A 12,463-nucleotide genomic window follows, 5' to 3' on the forward strand; every position below is an offset into this window, starting at 1 on the left:
CAGATACAGGGGAAATAAAGGTGTTTCCTTCAGGCAGGAATAGGAGAAACAGATCTCAGCAGAGAGGTGAGCCTCAGATATTTCTGCAGGCAACCAAATGCTGCCATACCAGCAAAAAGAGGTGACCAACAGTTCTCAAATCAGCTCTCATCTGTAACATGAGATGTAATTAAACATGGTTTCAGGGAGGGGGGTGCATGGCTGCAATGACTGGTTTCTCTGGTAAGAATTGAACTCACTAAGAATTAGAAATAAAACCACCCATGTTCCCAAAGGCCAGAACAGAGCCTTGTGCCTGAGCCATCCTTGGAGGAGGGAAAGTTGCATGCAGCTGTCCTTCCAAGGGGGATCCCCTCAAGTGAGGTCCCTTCCTGCCCAGCAGGTGACACGAGCAGCCAGCCAGCACTCAGCAGTGCTCCCCACAAACAGCATTTCTGGTTTAGCTGCAACTGTGGCTTGGTTTGGTTTTTGCAGTTTTTCAGATGTGTTGTATTACCTCTGTTCAGAAGGACAAACTTGGATTCGTGTGCTGTCTGAAGTTGGGATACTGATACCAACCTGTGGTTCCTGATCCAGGGTATCCTGGATCTCAGGTGTTTTGAAACTCATGCTGTCTTGGCTTAAGGTTGCTTGGAGCTCAGTGCTCCAAGTAAACTCATGGGAAGAGGTAAAAATCAGCCAACTCTGACAGTGAAAATCCTGGGGCATGAACTCAGTTTTTCCTGTAGACCCCAGGATAGTCTGGTGGGTCTATCCAGGTTTGAAATCTTGTAAGAGGTGTGAATACACAGAGGAATTGCAGTGAGATAAATACCATCCACACCATTGTGTAAATTCTGTTTAGCCTGTTATTCAGAGAACAAAAGCTCATGCACTTCTACTCCAGGGGAAAAGCAATGGGCAAAGACCAAGGGGTTTGAGATGTTGGTGATGAGCAACTAAATTAATCTCCCTATAACTCAACCCCAGATTATTAACCTATGAACTAATTTTAAAACACCAACCAAGAAAGAGTTGGCCTACAAGATGTCTTCAAAGTGGGCAGAATTTGCTAACACTTGAACTACCCAAATCTTACAACATCTTAATTTCAGAAGTTTTTTTAAGAGACATCTTACTGCAAAGGACTGCAGACATTTACAGCTGAGATTCACCAACACCAGCTGGCACCAACAGAAGGTGTCACACACAGAATCCAGATGTCCTGCATAGCCGGGAAAGGCACAGAGAACACAGAATCCTTCAGAAGCCACCACAGAGGGCAGTCCTTTGAGAGACAGGTGGCCAATTCATCCTGGCAAAGGCCCACTCCTTCATCTTTTCTTTCTCAAAGCTCAACTGAAAACCTTTCCAAAACATTAGAAAATCTGGACATTTCTTTAAAGCATCCTAACAATCTGAGCTTTCCCAACCAAGTTGCTTTTCCACTGGCTGGCACACAAACTAGATGCATGATCATCCATTGTAGCATTTTACATCAAGCAGGGATGAAAATCACTAATTGAGGAGAGGCCTCCTAACACAGGGAGATCCAGGAGACTTTGTCCACCTGATCAACATCACCATCAAGGACTTCAAGATGGTCTGAAGAACAAATTCTTTTAATTCATTATGGATCTGATATCCATAGAGAGAGAAGGAGAAGCATAGTAACTGCTGATGATACAGAAATAACATTTACAGAAGGCAGGAGTTAGAGCAGAAACCTGAGCCTGAGCCTGGGAGGGCACATGCAGAGCACACGCAGTGGGGTGAGGGGGGAGTCCTAGAAAAGGGATAATACAGACACAGGTAATAAATTTTAGTTTGCACTGCTGTGCATCAGGAAAAAAGAATCCTATCTATTAATTGGGGAAGATCAGATTTTGTTTTGTGGGGTAAAAGGGCACGTCCAGCTCCCCCCATCTCCCTGGGACTGTCAGCACCACCAGAACCAACACCTCCAGACCCCAAATTCAGCACGTGCCTGCAGTGGACGTGAGGTTGGGAGTGAAGATGCCACCCACAGTCTCCAGGTTTTGATAGGAGAAATCTGCATATCTGACATCGCTCAGGCTCTCAAACCTCACTGCCATCAAAGCTCCTAGCCTGGCCAAGAGCTGGGGAAGCAGAGCTGTCCTGGTCTCTGGGGTGGACTGTGGAACACCAGGGCTGTGACAGCATCCTGCTGTCATTTCACCTGGAAGCACCTCCCAGCTCCCTTTCCCAAGTCAAACAGCCTCATGGGAAAGCAGTGTCCACACAGAATGTGGGAAGGACTAAAGCATCAGTTCCATGTGGGTGAGTAGAGTTATTTGGGTTGGAAAAGACCTCCAAGATCATCGAGTCCAACTTTTAACCCAGCACTGCCAAACCCACCCTACGCTACAATCCCAGGTGCCATATTTATACAGCTTTTCAACCCCTCCAGGGATGGAGACTCCATCACTGCTGTGGGCAGCCTGTACCAGGGCTAGATAACTCTTCAGGGGAAGAATTTTCCCCTTATATCCAGCCTAAACCTGTGCCAGTGTAACTCAAGGCCATTTCATTGTGTCCTTTCTCTTGTTCCCTGGGAGCAGAGCCTACCCCTCCTGTCAGGGAGCTGTGGGGAGTGACAAGGTTCCCCCTGAGCCTACAGAGCCTGTGGACATTCATTGCAGTCCTCCAGTTCTGTGACTCATCCCATCATGTTTCCATAAATTAGTAGTGACCTTAAAGGATGAGGTTTGGGATTATCTTGTTCGGTAGCCGTAGAATTATCAGCCAAATTTAGAAGCTCCGAGGGTGAGATGTGTCAAAAGCTACTGGGAAATCCATTAGGTCAGCAGTTACTTGGGACCTGTGTGGCCTTTGGGGACACAGCCATCACCAGCCAGGCTATCTGGGACTCTGGCTGTGCCAAGAAGAGGCTCAGCACCGTCCAGGAACGACACAGCCTGAGCTCTCCAGGACAAACACAGGCTCAGAACAGAATCCTCCTCCCCTCTACAAACCTCCCTGAAGGAGCAGGCACCACTGGCAGCATGGCTGGGGGAGCTCCCAAGTGAGGGAACAGATGCTATCTGCTTCCCTGCCCACCTCCCCTCCAAAACCATCTGACATGCCCAGAAAGCAGAGTATGGGAGATGATGATTAATAGCTTTGTTTACTTTTTTTTCTGATCTGTTATAACAGGCATGGAGATAACATTTGTTGAAATATAGATCTGTCATAAAAATAAGCACCCAAAAATACAAGTAAAACAAAACAGTCTTCATGTCTTAACTTTCCAGATGTAAGTTTCTGAGTTCCCACTTGGGTTGTTATTATTATTACTACTACTATTACAATAATAATAGGATTCCCAGTCATGGAGTGGGACCAGCACTCGTATAGAAGCACAAGACTGGAGAGCAGAGGTGAGTACAGTCAGCCAGGGGAGCAGATGTTGCCTCGCCTGCTTTTTTCAACATGCTGAGCTCTCATAACCACCACGTCCACCAGGGAGCCTCGGCAAGGCCAGGCAGGGACCTCACTGCACAGGGGCTCCAAATCTTCCTGCAGCCACAGATTCTGAAGGCTCAACCACACAGAAAGGAGGAGGAGGAGGCTCAGGAGCAGCCTCAAACCTCTTCAGGGAATGTCCCGTCCCTCCAAACGTGGGTTTAAACTGCAAGGTCTGGAGCCAGGCTCAGGTGGTTTTAGTGCTCAACCTTTCCCCAAACCTGGTCAGTTTAGATTTAGGGATTTGGGCTCTGTTTGCCAATGAGAAGGGCTTGCTGTAGATTTTGGATATGAATTCAACCCTTCCCAAGCTTGTGTGGGAATGCTCCGACCCATCTCTATTTGTCTTGGGTAGGGGAGTCACTGTGATGCTCTGCAGTGGAACTTTCCACTAGCAACAACACCAGAGACAAAGAGCTCATACTCTGACCTTTATGAAACTATTCCTTAGCAAAATCTACTCAAGAAAAAAATCCACAGTACCAGGTTTTACTCATTTAATTGATACAGACATAAAATATTTTGCATTGTTTCAATAATAGTTTGGTTTTCTGCTATTAAAAAAAAAAAAAAAAAAAAAAAAAAAGTTCATTTCTCCGAATGTATTTTTAGCAAAAATATTTTGCTTGAACTTTTTTCCTCTGCCTTCAAAGGCTGCTGCACAGTTCTGGGGTGCTAAATACTAAACTCACATTCTATCACTCCATCTCCTCCCATTTGGATGGTAATCACAGGATCCTGATGCCAAACTCTGGAAGATATTTTTTCCAGCAGCAGCATCTGGCTTCTTGGCAGAGCCGGCGCGCAGTTGTGCTGGCAGCAGTGGGAGCTGCCTGAGTCTGTCATGTGTTTAGGCTGCTGCAGAGCTGTCTGAACCGCCTTGTTGCCTTAGACACTGTGTTCTCCTGACTGCCATTCCCCCCTGATCAATCTGGGCTCCCTGCTAATGGAGCCCTGTCCATCCTGACAGCATCTCTGCAGATTATTCTTATTAATCAAGAATAAGAAGGGATGTTTGTGGAGCTCTTTTCAGCACACCAGAGCCCAGCTCCTGCAGATGGGAACTGCTGTGAACCCCTGTGGAGGGATTGGTGTGTACTGAGCTGCAGAGACCCTCGGGGGCCAGGTCCTCTCCCACTGCCCTGCCCCACGCCAGGAGCTCTCTGAATAACTCCTGACATAGCACCAGCCCTGCAGCCTGCACACCGACCCACACAGCTCCTTCCAGGAGCCCCTTTCTGCCTCGCAGTGCCTCAGTGCTGTGTCCTGCTGAAGGGACAGCAGGAGGGATCCCCACTCCTGCTGCTCAGCCTGGCAGGAGAAAGCCTGGAACCCAACTGCCCTGCATGCTAAAGATAGATCGTAAAATACAGAGGAGTAAAGAATGGATTTATTTCGTGCCATGCAAATTCTTAGACGTAATTCCTGTTTCTGGAAAAATATGCATAGGAATAAAACCCCCTCTGCTTAGCTGTATAAACCCTGTTAAACCTGGATTTCTCTCCCAGTTTGAGCCACTCAAAAACGCACCAGGGTGCTCACCAAGCTCTCCAGATTGTGATTAAGTCTTTGTCCTCCTGTTCCCACTGCTTTAAGCAGCACAATTCTTTAGACATGCACTTTTCTTTCACAGGTTCAACACTTTATGGGAAGATGAAGAGTTTATTTTTTTACGTGGTTGTTAAGGATTCCTTTTTGCACCAGAATGGAAATGCTGAAGCCCAGAATTCTACCTGTGGCTCGAAATGGCTTTGATTTAAGAGATCACTATTTCATTGAGGTTTTAACATTTATTCCAGATTACCAGCCTTTCTTAGTTCTAAGAACACCGGTCCAGAAAGGTGCAAATTGGTCCAGAAGGGAAGGGTGAGGCTCTGTTCTAAACATATGAAAATAGTAATAATAGTAATCATCACCATCATGATCTGGGCAGGGATTTTCCACAAAAGCAAAACAGAACCACGATGCTCCAGCCCCAAAGCTGATTTCTATAGAGAGACATTTGAAAAGCTTCCTGTGGTTTGATACAATGTTTAAGAAGAAAACAAAACAAAAGTTTGGACACAACTTGCCTTGTTTATTTATGAAGTCTGAATTGGGAATTAATTTTGTTTCCCCTGCTTTTATATTGCCTTCTGCAGCTCTGGCATGGCTGGGGGATTTGTGTAACTATCTCCAAAAGATCACAATCATATAAAATTCAGGAATGAGTTTGTTCGTGTTTATTTACCACTTGAATTCACCATCTCTGATTTCCCAGCACTTGCTGAGAAATTACAATATTCAACCATGTAAATCTGGACATTTCAGAATGTCTGAATGAGAACCCTGACTCAGACTCACTTCCAGGCAGTTTTGCTGACATATGGATTCAGAGAGACCTGATCAGGTTTCAGACTTTTTCAGTTCTTTCTCTAAGGTCAGCACAGATGCCAGACATTTTGTGATTCACTCATCACTAATAAACAATCATTTTACTCTTGCAAAACCTCATTCTCCTGTTGTTCCCAGCCCCTATCAGAAGTGCTGCTTTAATAAACTCAACTCATGCGTTTTGTCTAGATTCACAGGAGTTCCTCCTGGGGTGATTTTGGATCAATATATTTAATTTGTTTTGTGGCAGCGAGAAACATTCCTTCCTCATACATGTGGTTTACTTGTGTCTATGCATTCTGCAAAGGAGAGCATAAGTCGTTCAAGGAGCCAGCTTAGGAAATGTAAGGAACCACATGAAGAATTTAGTGAGATGGATTACTTGGAGGGATTCCCTTAAGACCCAATGGAAGATATTTTGCTGAAAACCTTGATGAAGAACTAGTCCATTAAGCATCTCAATGTATTCCCAGAAATTCCAGAAATGTTCAATCAGATATTTAGAATTTCCAATATTAACCAGAACTGTTGCCAGTTGGACTTCTAGCACAAGATTTTTGAGTTATTAAGACAGATTTGCTTGTTGTTAAAAGGTGTTACTTCCTGGAATTCTACTACAGAAGGGCTGGAGGAGGAACAGCTCATGGCAGTTGTGGGCTTTTAGATATCCAGAAATTATAAGCAAATCTCAAGATGTACACTTTGGTTTTACTCAACAACAGGGAGGTACCAAGGTGAGGTTCTAAAAAGAACCCAAGGGATCCATGTCAGTCCCTCCGAGTCCAGACATTTCTGGTACGTGTCTCCAAATGTCTGCTGGAATCCCAGTTTTGTATCTGAGCATTTGAAAAGTTTTCAGTGCAGCACCTGGGGCCAGTGTGATACCTCTGCTAAGAGCTGTGAAGGGCTGAACATTTCCCGCTACCCTTTTTCCATGAGAGTAAGGCAAGGTCACCTCTTCCCAAGAGCTGCTGAGCTACACACAGTGTCAGTGTTTGGACAGGAAATGGCTTTTGCAGTATGGGTCTGGCCTGGGCAGGACAAGGGAGAGAACCCAAGTGAAATCCTCATTCCACTGACTTTAATCAATAACCTCCCGTGCCTTCAATTGAACCAATAATTTGTGCAAATTTCTGTGTATTTCCCAATTTCAAAAAGTGCCCAGCCTCCTTTCAAGTGGCTGACACAGATTCAGGGATAAACTTTGCTTACTCACCTGGGCAGGTTCCCTCTTCCATCCAGTCAGTGCTTTGGGTCCCAAGTCTGCAAATTAAGGGAAAAGTCTTTCTAAGAATCCCATCATCTTTTGCAGTATGCCTGGATTATTCTGGCAGTGCAGTGTGCCATACTCCTGAAAGGCTCAGAGCAATAAATCCAGCATGAGTATGGGACAGGTCAGATTGGCATTTACCAGAAATACAAGCTGTGCACCTGATCTCTCTCTCCTCCCTGTGGGCAGCCAGGAGTTTGTAGCTTTGCTGTGGAGAGCGACCGAGATCTCAAATAAATCCTGACTGATGGATGAGACAAAGCCAAAAGGATGCTGGACAACAAAAAAGGCACAAACAGACATGCCTGCTCATCTGGGACAGGTTTCCAGCTCTGCCAAATTTTCTCCTACCTGCCAGTCACTTTGGGCCATCCCCAGGCTGAAGCCAAAAGCTCTGCAGTGTGGGGCACGGTGACAAGCATGGAGCAAAAGGTGACACAGGGCACTGACATAGCAAAGGCTCTTCTTCTCTGGAGGGAAAGGTCTGCAGCTTTTGCAGAAGCACGGACATCTATGTAGAAATGAAGATTTATTTTTAAAAAATAATTTAGCTGAAAGTAGAAAAATGTATTCTCACAGTAACCTGTTCATAGGCACTGGCTAATTTAGCATTAAATCCCATACTCTCCCTGGCACTACTGCAGAGGAAGGTATTTCCTGAACAGCTTGTTTCAAGTTTCATTCATAGGTACTGCCTAAAATAAGGTCCACCACTTTCATTCAGGTCCAAATCCTTTGCCTAGTGCTTTGTAGAAACAGAAGCTCAGCTGAATGTGCTCCATGCTCTGCCCTATTCCCTGAAGCTGGCAGAAGGCTGCACATCCCTCCAAGGGATGCCTGAGAGCTGGGCTGGCAGCAGGGGTTCTAAACCTGTGCTTAAATGCAAAGCACCTGCTTTTATAGGTGATCCCAAACTCCACAGAGGAGCAAACTCTCCCTTTGACTCTGGACAAAGCACATTCTGTGCTTTGGAGATGGAGATGAACAAATGCTTGGTGGCCACAGTCTGTCCTGTGAGCTGGGCTGGGTGCTGGAGCTCTGAAATGTGGCCAGAGGATGCTCTTGCTCACATGGAGCTGACAGCCTCAGGAAGCACCGAGCTGCACATCCCACGCTCACCACAGAGGATCTGCACTTCTGGTTGAGGCAAGCTGCAAAATCCCTGGGAAGGCTCAACACACCTACACCTTCGCAAGCCCTCGGGTTTATTTTGACCCTAGCTCAGTAATTTTGTCCCCAGCCTTTGTGCTTGGAGGTGATTTTCATTTTGGAGTCTATCCCAGGGGTGTGAGTAGCACCATCTCCTGGACACTGTCCCCTTCCCGGGTCAGCACAGGTAACCCTGATGGCTGTGGCCACCTTGTGTGAACTGGACACCCCAGTGCAACCTCTCCCTGCAGGTCTCCCCATCCCAGCCAGGGCCTTCCCACTGCTTCAACACAGATAGGAGAAGCTCACACCTGGATCCTGGTGCTGTCTTGGTGCTCCCAGCCAGGGAAGCCCTTGAGCTCCCTAGGTGCTGGGCTTTAGCAGCTCCTGCACTGTGTCCCCAGCATGGATGTGGGCTGGTGGAACCCAGCCACAGCAGGTGGGTGATGCAGCGTGCCCAGGACCACAATAACACCACCAGAAATGCAAGCAAATAACCTTGGGGTGTTCCAGCCCCCCACCTGGGCCCTGGCTCAGGCAGCTGGCACTCACTGAGGGACAAATGTGCTCGGAGGCCAGGCATGGCCAGAGCAGCAGGAGGCACAAACTGTTGGCAAACAAACAGAAAACAGGCACTTTCTTTGGCAAAATCCAAGAGAGAGAGCAAGCTACCCATTTTTAGCGCCCATTAATTGTTTTAAAATCCATCCGACAACAGCTGCTAAATAATTTAGCATTTTGACCCATATGCCTGAAGCAACAAATAACAATAAATAAAACACTGCCTGGGATGGGAATGGTGGCTGGGAGCTCCAGCATTCCAGTGAACCCTCTGCACCACCCACAGCTCCTGGCAGAGCTGGGACAGCACTGAGAGAAGGCTCTCCTTGGTGCCAGGGCTGGGCTCTCCTCCTCTGTCCCTTGTCACCAAGGAGAGGGATGGTCAGCCAGGTCAGCTGTGGGGCTCTTCCATGATCGTGTGGACACCTCTGCGTGAACACTACTCCTGCCTGGGAACATGCTGCACAGATATGAAAGGGAGCCAAAATTATTGGTGCAGAGCAGAAGTTGGATTTCACCTGGACAAAGTCATTTGAGGTTTTTTGACCTGAGTATCAGGTCAAAGGCCTTGATTGCAATCCCAAAGCACTCAAAGTGGGACGTTCCTGGGGAATTCCCAGGGCCAGGAGGCATGGAGCACACGAGGATAAGACGTCAGGAGCTGTTGCTGTTTTTACACTCCAGCCCTTCCAAACCACGGGGCTGGGAAGGTGCAGGCCAGGCCCCGGTGCGTCACACCAGGACGGCTGCCCTGGCTTTGTGTGGGCATTCCGGCACCAATTGGACACAGCCGAGCGTCTGCTTTGTGGGGAATGTGTTTCTCTTGCATTTAACTTGAGATTTGAAAAGCTTTTGCCTCCCTCCTCCCTTCCTCCTGGAGGCTCATGAATCACAGAGCCGTCAGACGAATGAGTCACCCAGCCAGTTCTTGGTCAAGCGTGCCAGTCTGGGAGGCTCAAACGGGATCAAATGGGAGCGGGCGGCTTTGTCGGTGACCGGCCATGTGTTGAGCCTCCTCGGGGTCATCCCCATCCTCTTTGTGAGCTGTTCCTGTCAGCTCGTAATTGCTCTTTTGTCAGGAAAACTTGTGAACGTCTCCGGGGAGGGCGGCTGGGCACAGGCTGGGGGGTTTCTGAGGAAGGGCAGCCCCAGAGGCCTTCCCAGGACGGGGCTGCAGCCGGGCCGATTGTTTTCCAGGGTCTCAGTTCATTCAGCTTGAACTTCCAAGCACGCCCGGCACATCCTTGTGCCTGTGAACCGGCCCTGGGCTGTGGCTCACGGCCCCAGGAGGATCCCACCGGGAGGGTCCCACAGCTCTGGGAGGGTCCCAGAGCACCGGGAGGGTCCCACAGCCCTGAGGTCCCACAGCCTTGACGGTCCCAGAGCACCAGGAGGGTCCCACAGCCCCAGGAGGGTCCCACAGCCCCAGGAGAGTCCCACAGCCCCAGGAGGGTCCCACAAAGCCCCTCAAAGGCTCCCGGGCACTGCAGGTGCCCCAGCCCAGCACAAAACCCCACAATCAAGGGCTCTCTGATGGTGAGCACTGGTACAGACCATACACAGTTTAATAACTGGAAATATGGCAGGCTGAAAAACGGTTGCCTCAATTTATTCCAGAGCAGGAAACTTAAAATCTGCCACCAGCTTGTCAAAATCTCTTTTTTTTCTGTTGTTGTTTTCCTTTAAAAAAAAAAAAAAAAAAAAAAAAAAAAAAAAAAAAAAAAAAAAAAAGAGAGAGTGAGAAAATAGCTGGGGCTCCAGTTCTCCCAGTTCTCCCATATTAAAATACACAGTGGGATCCTGTTCAGGCATTCAAAGAGAATCTTTGGATCTCCCTAGGAGCCATCTGTTTCATTATCACTAAATTTGGCATGGAATCTGCTCCTCTTGGAAGCCACCTGTGCCCTCTCCTGTGTCTCCCATCTCTCCTGCTCCAGGAGCAGCTACAGTGGGCAGGTGACACATAGAGATACATAAAGAGGGATGAAGAAAATTGGAAGAGGCCACTTGCAACCAGATTTCCAAAAGTTGTCAGCAATTTGAGCTCTATCCTCAAACAATTTGGGATATGCCAAAATGTGGCCCTAACCCTTTCCTGCTTAACATCCACTGGCAATTATTCACCTCTCACTCACCGTTCCAAACACACCTTTAGAAAGCAAAGCCCCCCATCATCTGAAGCACAGACCAAACCAGATCTGCTTCACAGCCCATTCCACTAAAATCCTCTGCAAAGGAAAACACTCTGAAAAGAACAATGCAATGAAGTGATTTACCTTAAAACCTGTTTCTGTGGAGGGTGGCAGGAATTGCTGGCTGTGGGGTGAGCCCGGTCCTGCTGTGTCTCTGACACCACTTTGGTTGTCCTGTTCCTCCACACTGCATCACAGGGGTCACCTCAGGAGCCTCCTGGAAGATTCTACACTCGTGTATTATCTTCTCAGGTCTTTGGCTGTAGAGATGGAGGAATGTTCCAGAAAAGTTCCACCTTAATACATTTCTATCAACGTTTCTAAAATGACAGTGAATGAATTGCAGCTCCAGCCATATTCTCTAGGCTTGATTTTCTATAAAGGAACGTCTTACTCCTTTTTTTTTTTCTTCCTCATTTACTGTAAACCTGGAAGTCAAGGAAGGTTTGATAGCTTTGGGATTAAACATTTATAAAGATGGAGCTCTGCATACATACCAAATAAAACTTCATTTTAAGTAAGGAATACTTACCTACACCAGGGAAACTTTTTCGTGGTGCCTGCTCCTGCCCTTTTCCGTGTAAGTGCTTGTTTTATCATCATTTACACACACAAAACCATGGCAACAAAGAAACACTACAGTTGTATTAATAGGAATGGCTGCTTACTTTCCATTGACCTTTTGCTTGGGAAAAGGAAATAATCAGAGCTTCAGCTGATATTGAAGAAAATCAGATTTAACAATGCCTAACAGGGGATCTGCCTTGAAGCATCTCTAGCATGTCTTCAGTTTTTGGAAGCTTATGGATACAGACTGCACATTCCTGATACCTTCCTTCTGACAAAAAGCATAGAAATGTCAAAAAAACAAAATTACAGAGATGTGCAAAGATTTTCCCAAGGATCACAGCATTACAACATTTTCAAGATCCTTTCAGAGATGGAACTTCACATCTAATATCTCAGCTTCTCAGTAGGGTCTGTACAGGAGCAGGGAAGGCTGCAGGAGTCAAGAGACATCGGCTCAGATTAAGACCCAACATTTAAGGCACTTTTGAAGAAAAACTCCCTTGTCCCACCTTCAGGCAACAATTTGAAAGCTGTGCAGTTTCTGCAGCTTCTATTGACTGTCAAATTATCCCCAGTTCAGTGAGGAGGAGGGTCTTGGTTGTATCCAAATTTACTGGCACTTGTAGTTAGGCAATGCAATTTGCTTTGTCTCCTGCCTGCAGCTCTCCCCCACAGCTGCTGTCTCCTCTGCTCCACACAGGAATACTTGGGAAGAGATGCTGCCAGCCGTATACCAAATGTACAGATATAATTTTTTTTTAAAAACATCTTTTCATGTTCTAATGGGAAAATAACATATGAAAAACCTCCAAATTATTGGTGAATGTCAAGAGGATCAAATATCCTATTTTTTAATTTCAGTACTGAGCTCAGAGTAGGCAAA

At 46.9% G+C, this 12,463-nt stretch overlaps 1 long non-coding RNA gene across 2 annotated transcripts; it reads right to left on the reverse strand.

Annotated features, from left to right (window-relative positions):
• Positions 1 to 5,521: 5,521 nt before the first annotated feature.
• LOC306809064 lies at positions 5,522 to 7,942 on the reverse strand. Of its 2 annotated transcripts, XR_013776154.1 has the most exons (4): positions 7,733 to 7,942; positions 7,460 to 7,619; positions 7,055 to 7,101; positions 5,522 to 6,940 (listed from the first exon to the last, which is right to left on the reverse strand). It is a non-coding gene; the product is annotated as an uncharacterized lncRNA (long non-coding RNA). The 2 variants fall into 2 exon arrangements; XR_013776155.1 differs by having other exon boundaries at positions 7,460 to 7,942.
• Between the last annotated feature and the right edge of the window lie 4,521 nt (positions 7,943 to 12,463).

The sequence above is a fragment of the Erithacus rubecula genome, assembly GCF_903797595.1.
Source record: "Erithacus rubecula genome assembly, chromosome: 16".
In the NCBI taxonomy this organism is placed as follows: Eukaryota; Metazoa; Chordata; class Aves; order Passeriformes; family Muscicapidae; genus Erithacus; species Erithacus rubecula.